Source organism: Mustelus asterias, chromosome 26 (genome assembly GCF_964213995.1).
Source record: "Mustelus asterias chromosome 26, sMusAst1.hap1.1, whole genome shotgun sequence".
In the NCBI taxonomy this organism is placed as follows: Eukaryota; Metazoa; Chordata; class Chondrichthyes; order Carcharhiniformes; family Triakidae; genus Mustelus; species Mustelus asterias.
The window spans coordinates 12,673,280-12,694,065 of record NC_135826.1 but is presented as its reverse complement, the minus strand read 5'-3'; positions in this window follow the sequence as shown (position 1 = coordinate 12,694,065).

The window sequence follows — 20,786 nt, the reverse complement described above, 5'->3', positions numbered from 1 at the left end:
CCAGGATTGTCTCCTCATACTCAGCTGGTGGTCAAACAGGTAACTCTGCAACAAGGAAACAAAAGTGTAAAAGCCTCCTGGGAGTTACCTGAGGTTACAGCCCTGTATCCCTAAACATTACAGTGAGTTCACCCCATGTGAGAGGGGGAGGATTAGTATTGCCAGCTCTCTGGGATTGTCCTGGAGTCTCCAGGAATTTGAAGATTAATTTTGAGGACACTGTTGCCGAAACCTGTGGGAAAATTCACTGGGGGCATGAAATTAAATCCACTTTCCTTCCTTATTTCCAAAGCCGAGGTCTGTCTTCCACACGAAGGTACAACGATTAGTAGACGGCAACAAGGGTTTGATAAATTCACCTTAATGAATAAAAGAATTTCAACGCAGAAACAATAGTTATAACTCAGAGTTTATTAGTGGTTAGCACTGCTGCCTCACAGCGCCAGGAACCCGGGTTCGATTTCTGGCTTGGGTCACTGTCTGTGCGGAGTCTGCCCATTCTCCCCGTGTCTGCGTGGGTTACTTCCGGGTGCTCTGGTTTCCTCCCACTGTCCAAAAGACATGCTGGTTAGGTGCATTGGCCATGCTAAATTCTCCCTCAGTGTACCTGAACAGGCGCCGGAGTGTGACGACTAGGAGATTTTCACAGTAACGTCATTGCAGTGTTAATGTAAGCCTACTTGTGACACTAATAAATAAACTTTAACTTTAAAAAAAATACCATCATTGTTTTGTACTATTTGATTCTGTTAGAGGTGTCTCTTTTTAATAAGTATGATGACACTACATGTGGTTGTCTCAATGGGGACCAGGGCATGCAAAGCAGGTACCTTCCGAAATCTGCTAAGAATTACATTGGTGGGTGAATGGATTGCAGAATTAACCTTTTCTTCTGAGTATTTTCATCTTTTCCCATCACTTTGATCATGGTTAATGTTTTTTATTCAGTAATGGGACACCAGTGTCGCTGGCTGGCCAGCATTTATTGCCCATCCCTAGTTGCCCTTGAGAGAGTGATGGTGAACTGACTTCTTGAACCGCTTATACAACTGAGTAGCCCATTTCAGAGGGCAGTTGAGAGTCAACCACATTACTGTGGCTCTGGAGTCACATGTAGGCTGGTAGGTTTCCTTCCCTAAAGGACATTAGTGAACCAGATAGGTTTTTACAACAATTGACAATGGTTTCATGGTCATCAGTAGATTCTTAATTCCAGATTTTATTTTCATTGAATTCAAATTCCACCATCTGCCATGGCGGGATTCGAACCCCGGTCCCCAGAACATGAGCTGAGTTTCTGGGTTAATAGTCTAGCAATAATGCCACTAGGCCATCACCTCCCCTTATAGTTTGCTTGCAATGTTTGTTTGGGAGAGACTGCAGTATCACTTTTGAAGCAAATATCACCATTACTTGCAGTGGTCAAAGGAAGTCATACACAGTCTACAGCACAGAAAAAGGCCTTTCAGCCCATCGCTTCTGCACCTAACGATTCTAATCCCATTGCCCAGCACTTAATATGATCCAAGTGCAGGTCAGTGGGACTAGGCCTAAAATGGTTCGGAACAGACAAGAAGGGCCAAAAGGCCTGTTTCTGAGCTGTAATTTTCTATGGTTCTATGGTTATAATCGGGTTGGTGGCAGATGAGAATTGATGGCTGAACTCTCAAAGAAAAGAAGATGGAACACTTGCCGAAATTTCTCACCCTCGTACACAGCTGGGATTTTCCGGTGCCGCTAAAAGAGAAAAAGCTTTTGACTAGAAGGGCAAATTTTCCATTCACGCTTGCAACAGATCCCACCATGGATGAGACCAGAGAATCCCACAAACCAGCTTTGGAAATGCAGAGCTTCGAAGGATTCTGTGGTTGAATTGTGTGCCATTGATGCTGAGCCTACTGTCTAGAAAATCCACGAGATCCACTTTTGTTTTATTTGCTATTTAAGGTGTAATTTATAGTTTATATTGACTGCAATCTGCCTGTTAATTCATGTTTAATGCATGCTGATTATTTTCTCTGATTGTTAAAGTAAAAACTATAAAAAATAAATGTTGTCAATTATATTTATCGTTGCGGTCATTCAAGGATTCAGTTCTTTCGGGTTTGTTGATCTCCACGGGGATCATCATCTTTCGTGACCTCGGGACTTCCCAAAAATGCTTTGCAGCAATTGATAGTCATTGTTGAAACGCAGGAAAGGCAGCAGCCAAACTGGACGCAGCAAGATCCCACAGACTGCCACACCATAGAGGTCAGAAAATCCGTGGATGATCATTGAGAATAAATATTGGCCAGGATACTGTGGATGACTCCCCTACTCTACCATTTGAAAAAAACAATGGGAGCTTTTACATCAACCTAAAAGAGCAGATGGGGCCTTGGTTCAACATCTCCAGGTGCTCCGGTTTCCTCCCACAATCCAAAGATGTGCAGGTTGGTGGATTGGCCATGCTAAATTGTTCCTTCGTGTCCAAGGATGTGCAGGTTTGTGGGTTGGTCATGCTAAATTGTTCCTTAGTGTCCAAAGATGTGCAGGTTGGTGGATTGGCCATGCTAAATTGTTCCTTAGTGTCCAAAGATGTGCAGGTTGGTGGGTTGGTCATGCTGAATGTGCCAGGTTGGGGGATAAGGTGGGTCTGGGTGGGATGCCCTTCCAAGGCCTCTTTCTGCACTGTAGGGATTCTATGGTTCTAAAGATGGCACTGTGGCACTCCCTTAGTAGTGCCAGCCTGCAATTTGTTGCTCAGTTTTCCAGGTGGAAGACTTGAAGCCATGACGTTCTGACAAGGGGACTGGGGGTGATGAGTAAAGGATATCTTTATGGGTTTGAATCCAGGTGCTATGGATAACTTGGTTGCACAGTAAGAAGTCTCACAACACCAGGTTAAAGTCCAACAGGTTTATTTGGTAGCACAAGCCACAAGCTTTCGGAGCACTGCCCCTTCATCAGGTGAGTGGGAGTTCTGTTCACAAACAGGGCATATATAGATACAAACTCAATTTACAAGATAATGGTTGGAATGCAAGTCTTTACAGGTAATCAAGTCTTAAAGATACAGACAATGTGAGTGGAGAGAGGGTTAAACACAGGTTAAAAAGATGTGTATTGTCTCCAGCCAGGACAGTTAGTGAGATTTTGCAAGACCAGGCAAGTCGTGGGGGTTGCAGATAGTGTGACATGAACCCAAGATCCCGGTTGATTCCCCAACCATGGTTTAAAGATACAATTGGGTTGGATTTTGCCGCTGACTTTGAAGAAAGCTGCCCACAGAGATCTAGCGATCCCTGTGACCTGGACTTCCAGTTGCAAATTGGCATCAAGTCAAAGGGGATTTCCAGGATTCTAGCAGCAGTGGCACCATCAAGCAGGGTGAACAGCCAGTTGAGGCCATCCTCATGTGTGCGGAACTTGGCTATCAGTTTTTGCTCAGCGATTCTGCATTGTCGTGTGTCGTGAAGGCCGCCTTGGAGAACGCTTACCCAAAGAACAGAGGCTGAATGCCCGTGACTGCTGAAGTGTTCCCCAACAGGAAGAGAACAGTCTTGCCTGGTATTTGTCGAGCGGTGTTCATTCATCCACTGTCGTAGTGTCTGCATGGTCTGGAGGAAAGGATGGCCTGAGGCATGGTACATTGGGGAGACCTGCAGACACTACGACAATGGATGAATGAACACCGCTCGACAATCACCAGGCAGGAGTGTTTTCTTCCTGTTGGGGAGCACTTCAACATTCACGGGCATTCGGCCTCTGTTCTTCGGGTAAGAGTTCTCCAAGGTGACCTTCACAACACATGAGAACTCAGAATCGCTGAGCAAAAACTGATAGCCAAGTTCCGCACACATGAGGACGGCCTCAACCAGGATCTTGGGTTCATGTCACATTATCTGTAACCCCCACGACTTGCCTGGTCTTGCAAAATCTCACCAACTGTCCAGGCTGGAGACAATACACATCTCTTTAACCTGTGCTTAACCCTCTCTCCACTCACATTGTCTGTACTTTTAAGATTTGATTACATGTAAAGACTCGCATTCCAACCATTATGTTGTAAATTGAGTTTACATCTATATATGCCCTGTTTGTGAACAGAATTCGCACTCACCTGATGAAGGGGCAGTGCTCCGAAAGCTTGTCACTTGTGCTACCAAATAAACCTGTTGGACTTTAACCTGGTGTTGTGAGACTTCTTACTGTGCTTACCCCAGTCCAACTCCACATCATGACTTGGTTGCAACAGGTGTGAGTGGAACCCGGGAACATGGCTATACTGACACCTGACTCTCTAACATTCGCTGCCCACATCTGACCCAGTATAGCACTGACCCAAGAAACTCCCCCTCCTGATTTCACTAGATTCAGATCATTACAATGGTACAATCTGGGACCAGGTTTCCAATTGCTGGGGAGGAATTCTGTATGGATATGATGGGCCTGAATTCTTCATGTGGTGGGGAGTCACAGTAACAAAGTGCCTGGGACCTTGAGAGGAGTCATGATGTGGAGATGCCGGTGTTGGACTGGGGTGAACACAGTAAGAGTTTTAACAACACCAGGTTAAAGTCCAAGAGGTTTATTTGGTATTTGCTACCAAATAAACCTGTTGGACTTTAACCTGGTGTTGTTAAAACTCTTACCTTAAGAGGAGGGCAGCCCCAGTCAGTAAGTGGCTTCCGATGGAGGCCCCTACCCCAGCCCCCACCTCGCTGCTCGAGAATAAGCATTGGAAATCTTTCTCTTTCGCACCCTGAGCTATCCCTGGCCCCAGCCTGGAAGTGGAGGCTGCGTAGGAAAAAGCACTCCAGTGCTAATTAAGTGGCCACTTAAAGGCCTTACTGCCTCAAGCCCTGCTGGTCCCACTTTATAATCATGGCCTGGTCAAGGCAGGGGAGGGGGCCCTGGTGGGAATCCTGTTCATGCAATTTCACCAAATTGCCCAAAATCCCATCGGGGAGGGTGCGGTTTACGGGGAGACTATAAAATTCAGGCCATGATGTCCTACTACCACAGTGCCTGTGTTAGCTTGTAGCAGGTTTCCCACCCAGAAGCCATCCTCGATAGGCTTGGCTCTCTGTCAGAAGAGGTTACATCCCAGGAGCCAGTAGGTTTTGCCATTTTTAAAAATTATTCATTCAAGGGACATGGACGTGGACTGGCTGACCAGCATTTATTGCCCATCCCTAGTTGCCCTTGTCTTGGCCATTTCAGCGGGCAGTTGAGAATCAACCACATTGCTGTGGCTCTGGAGTCACATGGAGGCCAGACCGGGTAAGGACGGCAGATTTCCTTCCCTAAAGGACATCAGTGAACCAGATGGGTTTTTCTGACAATCGGCAATGGTTTCAAGGTCATCAGTAGATTCTTAATTGCATCTGCCATGGCAGGATTCGAATCCGGGTCCCCAGAACATTACTTGAGTTGCTGGATTAATAGTCTGGCGATGATACCACGAGGCCATCGCCTTCCCATGGGGTAGAGATTGTGGGGTTTGGGCATGATGGATGCATCATGATTCGTAGGGCTGGAGTGAACATGGGACTTGAGCAGTATTTGGGCGAGAGAGGGAGGTCTCAGGAAGAGATTGGAGTGGAGGGGGTTCAGAGAGAGATCAGAGTGAGAGATGGTATTATGATTGGGGGCGACTGTCCAATTGCAAGGAAAGGGTCCAATTACAATTGTGGGAAGATTCCAGTGATGGGATGGGAATATGGTAACTGAGTGGGGTGAGGAGTATGAAGAGGAAGCATTCCTGTTTTCCCAGTCCCTCAAGCAGTGCTGGAAAGTGCATATTTACTCCGCCCAGCGGCCTTCACCTCCCTTTAGCTAGTAGGATTCCCAGGGCACAGGAAAACCAGCTGGCCAACGTTAAGTCTGGAACAGAGATAAAACACGAAGCATGCAGCTTCATTAACATTTCAAAATGGCCGACACATCTCCTGAGAGAGAAAGATGCTTGCCCACCTGTCATTATGCCTCTGTTAAAATCAGATGTGGCAGAGCCACAAGGTGGGTTGGTGATGGGTCTGACATTTTTTTTGTGCCCTTATAGAGGTTCATAAAATCATGAGGGGCATAGATGAGGTAAATAGCCAAGGTCTTTTCCCCAGGGTAGGGGACCCCAAAACTAGAGGGCATAGATTTAAGGTGAGAGGGGAAAGATTTAAAAGGGACCTGAGGGGCAACTCTTTCACACAGAGGGTGGTGCGTATATGGAATGGAGCTGCCCGAGGAGGTGGTGGAGGCGGGTACAATTACAATATTTAAAAGACATTTGGACAGGTACATGGATAGGGAAGGTGTAGAGGGTTTTGGGCCAAACACAGGAAAATGGGACTCGTTCAGTTTCGGATACCTGGTCGGCATGGATGAGTTGGGCCGAAGGGCCTGTTCCTGTGCTGTATATCTCTATGTATCTATGACTCTATCCCACCCAAACTCTCTTGCTTTGGGAGTAAAACCCCTCATAAATTTTATACAGAAAAAAAGTGAGAGTGAGAGAGTGAGACATAATCCAAGATGCTGATTAATCACTGTTTGCTGTTTTGACTATTTCATTAATATTTTTGTAAGGAAGATTGCTATTTATGGAAAAGCTTTACCTCGAGGCATGTTAATTTATTCTCACTTTTTAATCTACCTAATGTTATTAAAGGAACAGGTTTCATAATAAATATTAAGTTCCAAATAAATCTTCCCAGAATTGCAAATGTTCATTGTAATAACACACCATGCATTGCACAACGTGACAACAGATGGGCTTCTGCAGCTAAGATAATGCGACGTGTCTCTAAGGCCGGTGTCTCCACACTGACATCTTTGGTTCAGTGGTTGCATTCTTCCTGTTTGTCAGAAACAGACCGCAGTCAGTAAGGATAGGCAACACCACCTCCTCCACGATCACCCTCAACACTGGTGGCCCATAAGGCTGTGTCCACAGCCCCCCACTTATAAACCTCTGACTGTGCGGCCAAATTCCCCTCCAACTCGATTTTCAAGTTTGCTGACGACACCACCGTAGTGGGTCAGATCTCAAACAATGACGAGACAGAATACAGGAATGAGATAGAGAATCTGGTGAACCGATGCGGCAACAATAATCTCTCCCTCAATGTCAACAAAATGAAGGAGATTGTCGTCGACTTCAGGAAACATCGTGGAGAACATGCCCCTGTCTACATCAACAGGGACGAAGTAGAAATGGTCGAGAGTTTCAAGTTTTTAGGTGTCCAGATCACCAACAACCTGTCCTGGTCCGCCCATACTGACACTATAGCTAAGAAAGCCCACCAATGCCTCTACTTTCTCAGAAGACTGAGGAAATTTGACATGTCAGCTACGACTCTCACCAACTTTTACAGATGCACCATAGAAAGCATTCTTTCTGGTTGTATCACAGCTTGGTATGGCTCCTGCTCTGCGCAAGACCGCAAGGAACTACAAAAGGTCGTGAATGTAGCCCAATCCATCACGCAAACCAGCCTCCCTTCCATTGACTCTGACATACTCTCTTCCACCTTTTTCCATCGGGAAAAAGATACAAAAGTCTGAGGTCACGTACCAACTGACTCAAGAACAGCTTCTTCTCTGCTGCCATCAGACTTTCGAATGGACCTACCTCACACTAAGTTGATCTTTCTTCACACTCTAGCGATGACTGTAACACTACATTCTGCACCCTATCCTTTCCTTCTCTATGAACGGTATGCTTTGCGTTTATAGCACGCAAGAAACAATAATTTTCACTGTACACTAATACATGTGACAATAATTAATCAAATCAAATCAAACTTGCGGCTGGAAGGCTCACTTCAGAGATTGAGTATCGGACCCAGGCTGACACTCCCATGCAGAGCTGAGAGGGTGTTACATTGCTGGAGGTACAGTGCGGCCCCGTTATAACGCGATGGTTGGGGTCCATAAAAGCGGGGTCGCGAAAAAAGCGGGGTCGCGCTAAATTGGGGTCGCGCTAAATTTGCCAATTATTAGTGGAACAAAAAAGGGTCCAACGACACCATCACGTTATATCCGAATTCGCGCTAAATCGGGGCGCGTTAAATCGGTGTTCCACTGTACTGCCTTTCAGATGGGATATTAAAAGCTGAGGCTCGTCTGAGGCTGATGTAAAAGGTCCCACGGCATTATTTTAAAACAAAAGGTAAAGTATTCCCTGCTTTCTAACCAATAGTTATCACTCAATCGACATCACTAAAATAGATTATCTGGTCATTGTACCATTGCTGTTTGGGGGACTTTACTGTGTGAAAATTGGCTTCAGTCTTTGTAACATTGGGCGAGTGTCTCTGTCTTACCCTCAGCATTTTTCTCGGTGGCTGGAGGAGGTACGCCATTCTGGATCTTCCAGTCCCGCCACTGTCATTGGAAATTCTCATTGAAGCCACCCCTCGGCGGCCAGGAAACCCATGACAGGGGATCCGCCATCAGTGGGACCAGAGGATCCCGCCGGAGTGAACGGCCGGAGAATTCCGTCCGCTATCAGTGCAACTAAATTTTAAGAATACTCAGCTTACTGTAAAATACTTTGATGTGTTGGAGGTTGTGAAAGGTGCTATGTAAACGCAGCTTTTTAAAATTATCTAATAGTTGGTTAAGTATACATAGAGTTGGAGTTAACAGCTGCAAATCCAGTAGGTTGTGCCCCCGGGGATATGGTAACTACATTTTGATGACCAACCCAACATCCTCCTGTTGGTCTCCAATATTACAGAAAGTAATTGGGCATGGATTTCCAGTGCTGGCTGGAGGGGAGGATTATTGAATCGAGGAACATGCTTCTTGTTGAGGCTGCTAGCTTCCTGACATCCTGCATGATCCGGTGAGGACAGGTCGGCTGGAGAGAGTGATACGAGTGTATTGGACTGGTATTTAAATGTGACGCTGGGACCCTAGTGGGCAGTTGAATCAGCTGCTGCCCGGCTAGGGGCTTTGCCTGTGCATAATTAACGTGGTTCCAAGAGCAGAATCCAGTGGGGGATTCAGCCACTCTGGTCAGCGGGAAGGGTGCCACCAGAGCTCTCCACCACAGCACTTAGGCCGAAACCCTACCACCTCACCTGTGCCGGAATCGGGGCAGGCAAGGTTCCCAGAACAGAAATCTCCATTGGCCTCAGACAGGTTTTTACGATCTTGCCCGAGCTAGGCTGTAAAATCCCACACCTGGTATCAAAAACTAGTCATGATGTGGAGTTGTCGGCGTTGGACTGGGGTAGGCACAATAAGTAGTCTCATAACACCAGGTTAAAGTCCAACAGGTTTAGTTGGTAGCACGAGCTTTCGGAGCGCTGCTCCTTCATCAGGTGAGCGACTCACCTGTTGAAGGGGCAACGCTCCGAAAGCTCGTGCTACTAAATAAACCTGTTACAAAAACTAGTCCAATGAGGTATGGAGCCCCCATTTGCCCAGCGAATTGGCCGCCTTCCTGTCTGGTGACTGCTAATTGGCCGTCCGATGCCTGGTTTGCTGAGATGAGTCGGCAGGAGCAAGCGGACCAGCGCTTTACATTCTGCCTCCTTCACCTCACCATGAGCTTTAAAATCCAGCCCATAGTATGAGGTCATTCAGAGTTCAATTGCCTGGTCACGCAAGTTTGAATGTGTGGTGTCCTTTAAAGGATTTTTATGAACCATAGTCAAATGTGACAGTGAACAATGATGGATGTAAGCTTGATATGTGTGAACACAATTAATAGCTTGGACTCCACAGTATACAATTAGGTTACTCAGTATAGACAGAAATAGGAAATACTGGAAAAATTCAGCAGTTCTGGCAGGAGAGAGAAAGTAGAGTTAATGGGGGGAATTCTCCAGCTATTCACATCAGCGGGATGTGCTGGTCCTGATGCAGCAAACAGAGATTTGGCTGAGCACCAAATTCCCCATCCTCGCTGGCAGCAGGGCGTGAATGGCCGGTTAATTCCAGCCAATGCTTTGAGTCCGTATGACTCTTCTTCAGAGTTAAAGAGATGTGGAAATGTGTTGGATTTTGTATTGAATCAGAGTGGGTGGAGAAACTGGAGCAGAGGAGGAGGTCAATGATTGGTGGGAGCTAGGAGAGCTTGATTAAAAAGGATGTGTAGGCCACGAGACAGAGGAGGTGTTAATGGCAAGAGAAAGTGTTAATAGCTGCATAAAGGTAAGATATCAGAATGTGTTAATGGGAAAATAAAGGTCATTGCTCATTGAAGGCAAAATGTAAGAACAAGTGACAGATGGCCCTGCGGGGGAGGGGAAAAAGCTGGTGTTTGCATTGGGATAAAAAATGTTGTGGATATATCAGTGTAGAATTGAGTTACTTGGAATAGGAAGGTCCCAGGTTCGATTGTTGGATTTTATTGGGATTGTTAATGTCAGCGAGGATGTTAAAATTAGACTCAGTGCTGAGGAAGTGATAAAATCAGTCATCGCTATCGTTTTCTATTGCGCCCCCTTAATTTCGAGAAAAGTGGCACCGGTGAAGAATGTCAGTGACTACAGGGTTATCAGTGGCTGTGTACAAAAATGGACAGACCATCCACCCTGTCGCCCAGATTTGTGATGCACGACAGTACATGCACTCACTATCCACCTGGAGGATGTCACACCCTGGGAAAGACAACAAATCAGATGTCTGCTGTCACTGGCTCGCTCGGCTCAAATGTGAAGGGTGGTCTCTTGGGTGAGTTACTGGACAGATCCTAAAATCCCTGGAACTACCCAAGGAAATGATTTGATTTGATTTATTATTGTCACATGTATTAGTATACAGTGAAAAGTATTGTTTCTTGCGCGCAATACAGACAAGGCATACCGTTCATAGAGAAGGAAAGGAGAGGGTGCAGAATGTAGTGTTGCAGTCATAGCTAAGGTGTAGAGAAAGGTCAACTTAGTGCAAGGTAGGTCCATTCAAAAGTCTGATGGCTACAGGGAAGAAGCTGTTCTTGACTCGTTTGGTATGTGATCTCAGACTTTTGGAATATTTTCCAGATGGAAGAAGGCGGAAGAGAGTTTGTCCGGAGTGCGTGGGGTCCTTAATTATGCTGGCTGCTTTTCCGAGGCAGGGGGAAATGTAGGCAGAGTCAATGGATGGGAGGCTGGTTTACGTGATGGACTGGGCTACATTCACAACCTTTTGTAGTAGCCAGCATCTTCAATAAAATGGGGGACTTTGTCATGGAAAACACCAGATCCTTATAACCCTTTGTTAACACAGAATCTCTGTTGCACTTTCATAATTTGTACTAACAAAAATCTACATTACTTCTCACACTAAAATAAAGAAACCAACATCACTTCTGAAGTACAGAAACTCCAAGTCTTACTATTGGATTCAACCCTTTGGCTTCAACTATTTCACTGACAATCTTCGACATTTCAGGAGAATTGCAAACTGAGCAATTTGAGTCATCGACGTGGTTGATCAATAAAAAAGGAAGAAAAGAATGAAAAAGGGAAAAGTAGACGAGGGAGATGATGAGGAATAAAAGACACAAAATCAGAGAAAAGGGAAGAAAAGAAAGAGAGAGAGAGCAAAAAGAAAGTTAAAAAAAGAAAACAAATCCCCTGTTCTCCATCCAATAGCGACTGAGAGATTTACACCCACATAAATGTTGGGGGGGAGGGTCTGCGATTGTATAGGGCATTGGTGAGGCCACACCTGGAGTATTGTGTGCAGTTTTGGTATCCTTATCTGAGGAAGGATGTCCTTGCTACAGAAGGAGTGCAGCAAAGGTTTACCAGGCTGATTCATACAACCATAGAATCCCTACAGTGCAAAAGGAAGCCATTCGGCCCATTGAGTCTGCACCGACCACAATCCCAACCAGGCCCTATTCCCGCATATTTACCCAGCTAATCCCTAACACGAGGGTCAATTTCGCATGGTCAATCAACCTAGCCCACATCTTTGGAAAGTGGGAGGAAACCGGAGCACCCGAAGGAAACCCATGCAGACACGGGGAGAATGTACAAACTCCACACAGACCCGAGGCCAGAATTGAACCCGGGTCCCTGGCACTTTCTGGCAGCAGTGCTAACCACTATGCCACCATACCACCCTAAATTCCTGAGGATGGCAGGTCTGTCACATGCGGAGAGGCTAACTCGGTTAGGATTTTATTCATTGGAGTTTAGAAGAGTGAGAGGGGATCTTGTAGAAACTTAGAAAATTCTAATAGGTTTAGACAGTGTAGATTCAGAAAGAATGTTCCCAATGGTGGGGGAGTCCAGAACTAGAGGGTCATAGTTTTAGGATAAGGGGTAAACCATTTAGACCTGAGGTGAGGAGAAATTTCTTCACCCAGAGGGTGGTGAATGTGTGGAATTCACAGAAAGTGGTTGAGGCCAAAATGCTGTGTGATTTCAAGAAAAAATTAGATATAGGGCTAAAGGGATCGCGGGATATGGGGGGAAGTGGGGGACCAGGATATTGAATTTGATGATCAGCCATGATCAAAATGAATGACGGAGCAGGCTCGAAGAGCCAAATAGCCTCCTCCTGCTTCTAGCTTCTATGTTTCTATGTTTCTATGTTTCCCGCACCTAATGCTGCACAATGCAGAGTTTCATCTTCCCATTGCAAGTTTGTTCATGGAACAGGTCACTAATCTGTTATCAGAGACTGATAGCTTGAGGGGTACAACTCCACATCAAGCATGGCTGGCCAGGAGTCTCTCCCATTCTTACTACCTGTGATTGGTGTGCAGGAAGGATTTTCAAGTCATTACTCTTACCGGTTGGTCATGTTGCAAATGCACCTTCCGTTGGCCATCAAGTCCTGGGGTGGAAGTTGAACATAGAAACATAGAAGATAGGAGCAGGAGGAGGCCATTTGGCCCTTCGAGCCTGCTCCACCATTCATTAAGATCAGGGCTGATCATCCAACTCAATAGCCTAATCCTGCTTTCTCCCCATAACCTTTGATCCCATTTGCCCCAAGTGCTATATCCAGCCACCTCTTGAATGCATTCAATGTTTCGGCATCAACTACTTCCTGTGGTAATGAATTCCACAGGCTCACCACTCTTTGGGTGAAAAAATGTCTCCTCACCTCCATCCCAAATCCTCACATTGTGACCCCTGGTTCTGGATTCCCCCACCATAGGGAATATCCTCTCTGCATCTATCCTATCTAGACGTGTTAGAATTTTATAAGTCTCTATGAGATCCCACCTCATTCATCTGAACTCCAATGAAAACAATCCTAACCTAGTCAATCTCTCCTCATACATCAGTCCAACCTTCGCTGCACTCCCTCGAGAGCAAGAACAACCTTCCTCAGAAAAGGAGACCAAAACTGCACACAATACTCTAGGTGTGGCCTCACCAAAGCCCTGTATTGTAGCAACAATACATCCTCTCGCAATGAAGCCCAACATGCCATTTGCCTTCTTTACCACTTGCTGCACCTGCATGTTACCTTCAGTGACTAGTGCACAAGGACACCCAGGTCCCGCTGCACACTCACCTCTCCCAATTTACAGCCATTCAGGTAGTAATCTGCCTTCTGAGCTACTAGCTCAGAGGGAGGTTAACTACCCACTGTGCCACAAGATGCCTGGGGAAACATTGACACAATGTCAAAAAGGGTCCTTGTTTTATTGATGATTTTATGGGCTTGTGATAAAAGTGTGCAAATGATATCTGTTTTTACATTTCAGGAGAAAGTTTAAAATTCAGCTTTTTTCTGCAGGTAGTCAGCACGTCTGAAGGGAATACAACTCAGGTGCTGGGAGAGCAGAATAACTACTCATTTCAATTTTGCAAGTAGTTCAGTAGAGTTAATGGTCTTTTGTTTACTTAAGTTCTCCTGGGATTTCAGAGTAGAGTGATGACAAGGTCATGTGATGTGGTTTATGGGCAGTCCTGGATCTACAGCAGAGAGAGACACATGTTTTTGTGGAAAGGAGTTAGAGTTTGGTTGTTCTGGTTGAGGTTCAAAGAGTTTTGCAGGCTTCTGAAAGCTCCAAATCTCTCTGAAAACTTCAAGGATATATATACTCATTATAGCAAGTATAGTTGTGAATGCTAACAATAGCTAAAGTAGGTTTTAAGTCTGTAAGAAGAATGTTGCTTATTTGGAATTTAAATCATGATAAGTTAGAAATTAGAGTTGTTTCTTTTCATGGATAAATATTGATCAATTGTTAAGTATTAAGCTGCTTCATTTTGTTAAACTTACACTTAAACTGTGTTATAAATAAAGTTTGTTTTGATAAATGGATCCCTAATTTGTCAGTGGAATTACTCCTGGAGCAAAGCATCCTTTTCTCACATTTATACCAAAATAGAAAAAATGTTGGGATCGAGTCTGACTTCACAATATACATTGGGGTTCTGATCTGAGACCCTAAAACTTGTGATAAGTTTATCTTTCTTTGAAGTGATTTTTCGATGTCTGTTTGTTATTTAGACAGGATCACAACATATTAATTGCACCAATGTTCTTTTTTAAATGGGAGCATGACTGTGTTTGATTGACAGTTTTATGAGTGTTTAAGAAAGACAATTTTTTCAAGGCCAGCTTGCTATTTTGACTGTCTCTTTGCTTATTTTGACAGTTTCATCAGCATTTCAAATACTTGCCAGTTTTATTATATAGCTCATTTCTTCAGTACCTTGTGGGTATGGAGGATAAAAGGGAAGTATGGAAGAGGAAAAGGGAATAGAATGGGTATTGGGGTTTAGAGGGAGCATTGAAGAATGGTGCAGTTGGAGGGCATAAAAAGAGGACATGGAAGGGCTACAAGTTATGGAAGCATTATAAGGTGAGGGCTAGGGTGCTTAACAACCCTGAATAAAACTGAGCTAGTGTCCCAGAGACTGGAAGCGGACAATTTAACCTATCTGTCCACCTCCATGGCTGCCTCGGGACTGAGTTGAGAGGTGATGGCCCCAATTCCAGCCTCAAATCCTCGGGATGAAATTTCCTTGTGAATGGGCTGACCTTCTGAAGTCAGGAGCACGACACTGGGAAATTCCCTGGCTCACGATTCCTGTCGCTGAGGGCAAAACCTGGCCACATGTCTCTGTATTGCTCAATTAGTTAACCCTCTCCGAGAGTTCATAGTGAAGGAGAGGAGCTCTCAATCGCATAATCACCTCATTCGCTCCTTCTGTGTTCAGGGACCCAATCGCCATCTGCCCCATCCCCGCTCCCTAGCCAGAGTCCGAGTGGATTATCCCTTCTTGCATCTCTTGTACAGACGATGCTCTTTGAAAAAGCTACCCAGCTGGTGCCACTTCTCTGCTATTTCCCTGAAGTTCTGCAAATGTTTTCATTCATAAAGCTTACTCCCTTTTGAAAGTCACTGTTGAATCTGCTTCCATTCCTGTTCAGGCAATGCTTTCTGATCATAATCACTGGCTGTGTAAAACAACCCCCCATCCCCTTGTTCCTTGGATAAGATTTTAAATCTGCTTTCCTTGGTTACTGACCAATCCCCCAGTAGAAAACGTTTTTCCCTATTTACAGAGAGAGAGAGGTGGTGGTGCAATGGTATTGTCACAAGACTAGAATTCAGAGACCCAGGGTCATGCTCTTGGGACGTGGGTTCAACTCCCACTGGGACAGATGGTAAAATTTGAATTCAGTAACAAATCTGGAATTAAAATTTGAATGATGATTGTGAAAACATTGTAGGAAAAATCCATCTGGTTCACTAATGCCCTTTAGGGAAGGAAATCTGCTGTCCTTACCTGGTCTGGTCTACATGGGACTCCAGACCCACGGCGATGTGGTGGATTCTCAAATGCCCTCTGAAATGGAGGGCAATTAGGGATGGGCAATAAATGCTGGCCCAGCCAGCGACATCCACATCCTGTTAAAAAAAAATAAAGTAACACTACCAGAAGGATGTGGAGGGGGTACAGAAAAGATTGACCAGGATGTTGCCTGGTATGGAGGGCATTAACTATGAGGAGAGGTTGGAGAAGCTTAGTTTGTTCTCACTGGAACGATGGAGGTTGAGGGGTGACCTGATAGAGGTCTACAAGATTATAAGGAACACGGACAGAGTGGATAGTCAGAAGCTTTTTTCCAGGGTGGAAGAATCAATTATTAGGGGGCATAGGTTTAAGGTGCGAGGGGCACGGTTTAAAGGATGTATGAGTCAAGTTTTTTACACAGAGAGTGGTGGGTGCCTGGAACTTGCTGCTGGGGGAGGTACTGGAAGCAGGTACGATAGTGAGTTTTAAGGGGCATCTGGACAAATACGTGAATAGGATGGGAATAGAAGGATATGGTGCCCGGAAGGGTAGGCGGTTTTCGTTCAGTCGGGCAGCATGGTCGGTGCAGACTTGGAGGGCTGGAGGGCCTGTTCCTGTGCTGTAATTTTCTTTGTCCTTGGTTCTTTGTTCTTGAAACTCAGTGAAAGCACCATTATAATTTTGGACGCCTCCATTAAATCTTCCCTCTGCCTTCTGTACTCTAAGATAAACAACAGTCTCTCCAGTCTCACCCAGGGTTGAATCAAAGAAGTTTTACAGAACGGAAAGAGGCCACTTGGCCCATTGCGTTTGCGCTGGCCAAAACATTAACCACACAGTCTAATCCCACTTTCCAGCATCTGGTTTTAGCCCTTGAGGTTACGGCACTTGGAGGTGCATGAAGTGAAGACGGAGATGGGGGTAGTACAGAGTGGGGGAAGGGCAGGCGGGGTGGTGCTGGGAAGATGGTAGCTGGGGAACAGTGAAAAAGAGTGGGAAAAAGCAGCCGGCAACCAGTCCCTCTTGCTGCGGCCGAGCCCCAGTCAACCACTTGTCCAATTTCCCCGGGTGCACATACTCAATCACATTCGCGACTCGGCTCCCGCATCCTTCCCACACAGGCTCCTTGGCCTGAAGCCACCGACTCCACAGGGTACAGGTTCCCCCCCCCCCGTGGCTGCGACAGAGGAGCTGTCTTTGATTCGGAGTTCCCTGTTTCCTAACAGCAACTGTGTTTGCCAAACCTCACAGCCTGAGAGAAAAAAAAAATAAACTCAGGGCTGGGAGCTGTAAACATTCTCCATGTTGCTAACAGAAATGAACAGAGCGAAAATTAATTTGAATAAAGCCCTGACAACCAACAGAGCAAAATATACATCTATATTGATGCTTAAACGCAGACATTTTACAGAAGTTCGACAACCTGAGGCTTCTTAAAGTCTAAATTAATGGTGTTTGCTGAAAGGTTGACAGTTAGATTCTTTCCAATTTGCATAGCATGCCAGCATTTAACTATGGCAACTTCGTGTTGGCTGCTGCAATAACTACACAGTTAACTATAATTGTACCTTCCTACCACTGCCTGGCCGCCTGCCATTTTCTTTTAACAGATTTAATAGGACAGCAAGGTCGTAGCTAAAGGGTAGTGGGGGAGGTGGTGCTAAGCAGTAGGTGGAAAGACTTATTTCAAAGCTAATTTTTAGCCAGTAACCTCCAAATAAAATCTTTGATGCTTCAGGTCTTCATTTTTAAACTTGTCTGCTATGGCTGTTTTCATCACCAAATTGAGGTTAATGATGGGGAAATGAAACACTTTCTTCTTTCAGGCATGTCTGTATCAAACACTCCCAAGTCATGCATACCAGCCCAGATACCAACCTAACATCTTTCTGCTTCCCGAGTGCCTTCGCTTAATTTAGGGTTTTGTTTTGTTGCATTGAACCCATGCCTATCATAAAATTGCCCTGAGACTGCTTAAAGTTTGTTTCGCAAAAGGGCTTTTCCAAATGTGTCCACTCTGGTGCGTCTTCTGATATCCTTTCAACTTGGTCTACAATTCAAAAGTACTTCATTGACGGTTCATTTCTTTGTTCAATTCCCTCCCTCCCAAATGGCCCAAATTGTTTGATCTATGAATTAATCGGGAAAAGGATAAGGGACACAAAGCCTATCATTCAAATCCTTTCCCTTTAGGATTAACTATTGATCAAAAATCAAGAAGAAATTTGAGTTTCCTTCAAAGAAATGTCCTGGGTGAAGACAGGCCAAGGTCTGAATTTTTGCACAGACTTCTCACCTCTTTGAAGAAAACTCCAATCTATTTTGATTCCTGATCGATGGTTTAATGCTGTATAGGGGCTCTCCGTCTTGGCAAAAATAGTGCCAGATTGTGGGGGGGGGGGCGGGACCTCAGATCTGAGGTCTGAGATCCCAGATCTCAGACCTCAATGACTTGTACACAACAATCAGCTTGTCTCCCATTTATTGTTGTAAGAGGGCATAGATCAAACCTATCACAGGCAGAGTGGCAGCAGACTCCCTGCTACCCCTCACTGATCACAGGCAGAGTGGCAGCGGAACCCCCCTTCCCCCTAACTGATCTCAGGCAGAGTGGCAGCAGATCCCCCTTTCCCCTCACTGATCACAGGCAGAGTGGCAGCGGACCCCCATTTCCCCTCACTGATCACAGGTAGAGTGGCAGCGGACCCCCCCCCCCCCCCCCCCCCCACCACCCCCGACCGATCTCAAGCAGAGAGCCATCGGACGCTCGACACTTACCTCCTCACGAACTGGAGCGCTCAAATTGGACTTTTACGGAGCATGTCTGTTTCGTGCCGATTCTGGATGGGCGAACGCGGTGGTAAAGGGGGAAGTGCCGGTAAAGTTGGACGTGCAGCCCATTAAGTCAATTTAAATGCATGCAAACGCATTTAAATGGCCGTTGTGCCCGTTTCAGGCGTGGTCCTGATCACGGCCATTTTCGGGTCCTGGTAAAGGGGGAACCGGCGCAGATGCAGATTGCACTATTCGCCTCGCGCCTGACTTTCCCAGGTTTTCATACCCGAAAACAGGCGCAACTTGATAATAAAATCTAACTGAACATCAACTTTCAACTGAACTTTAACTCTTAAACTGCATTTTAACTTTAACTGAACATCAACTTCAACTATTTAACTGAAAATAGATACTACCGAATTCAGGAAAACCTTGGCCAAGAAACATCAGCGATGTAGAATCTATCTTCTTTTTCTCTGAAGCATCCTTCAGGGTACAAGTCTTCTTGCAATGATTGGTCTCTTCGAGTTAGCACTGGCAAACAAAGGTTCACACATCTCTTTATCCACAATTCTCCACTCGCTTCCGGAACATTCTCTACCATCCAGCCAATTGCGTAACCAGAAGCCAATCACATGGCTGGAACATCCAATAAAGTTACTTGCGAACGACGCCATTACACTTAGTTCTTTTGGCATGTCCCATACATAGCAGCCATATAAACCAGAGATGCAATGTCTGGGTCAATGTAAACAGCTTCTTTTATCTGGCCAACGCAGGAAGCTTTAGATCACAACTCCCAGACCAGAATAACTTTAAGAACTGCATCTGGTTTTAATCTATAAGTTGACCAAAAATCCCAGCATGCTCAACTCTCAGTCTGAAACACCATTCTAAAGCCACTATTTCCATTATTGTTACATCATTGTTGCAGACATTCAATCTCCGTCCACACATTAAAATAAAGAAAATACTGCAGATGCTAGAATCGTAAACAAAAACAGAGAAAATCTCAGCATATCCACCAGCGTCTGTTAGGAGAGAAAGAGAGTTAATGGTTTGAGTAATCAGATCCTTCGTCACTCGGAATGTGTTTCTTGCCTCATGGATGCCGGGGGACCTGCTGAGATTTTCCCTCCTCCTCTGTCCTTCCTTTCCAGACACATCTGGCCATCCTCTTTGTAAACTAAACATTGCAAGGAGGTCACAGGAAAAGAATCGGCCTGCATTAAACTTGCAGATGTAACATTAAATGCCATTTTGGGATGAAAAATAGGCAGGTGGAAATTGATGCAAAATGGATAAAAGCTCAGCAGTAAATGGCTGGGACTCACATTCAGGTGAAAGAGCGAATGGAAAATATCGGTGGGATAAAATGACATTGTTTGAATGATACATCTGTAGGTCTGTGTCAGCAGGGATGACATCTGACTTGCACAGAGACTCACGGCTTGTTTTTGTGCAGGGATTGATGAATATCTGCCCCTTGCTTATCTCCAGATACAAGGAGCTGAATTTCAATCAGGAGGTGAGAACTTGGGCTGAGGGCTGGTTCCGGGTCCTGACACCTCGCAACGTAACAGGAAACATGTCCACCGCGCATTTGAAACGAGGAGTCAATTAATAGCCAATGAGTGGGTTTGCTATCCAATCAGAGATGATGGACCAGGCTTCAACACTGCGGTGGGGGGAAGAGGGCCACAAGGACCTAAAAAGTAGGAGCATCTTGAGGCCATTTGGCCCATTGAGACTACTCCACCATTCAATAAAGTCTGGGCTGATTTGACCACTTGCCCTGCAAGAACTCTTAACTCCTTTGTCAATCAAAATTCCACCTTCGATACATTTAATGACCCAGCCTCCACTACCCTTGAGGGAAGACAATTTCAAGCAGACCTGACCCCACCCCAGTAGCCCCAACCCGGTCACCCCCACGGCAGCACCAACCCCCCCCCACTACCCGGATGGCCAGCCCTAATCACCCCCTACCCTCCCTCCCCCAGCAATCCCTATGCAGAATGACAGCGGGACCTCCCACCCCCACTGATCACCCCCCCATAGGCCTTGTCCCCTATGGCCCTGCCCCCTTGGCACTGCCCAATGCCCGGTGGGCAATGTCAAGGTGCCCCTTGGGCATTGCCAGTTTGTCCCTTGGGCAGTGCCAGGGGCCAGGCTGGCACTGCCAGACTGGCACTGCCTAGGAGGCACCCCGTTCCACTGGACCTCCAGAGGGAGGCCCCCATGGCCTCTGTTCCCTCCAGCAGGATGGAGGGAGCCTGTTCCCCATTAGTGGGGAGCAGGAGTAAACCCCGC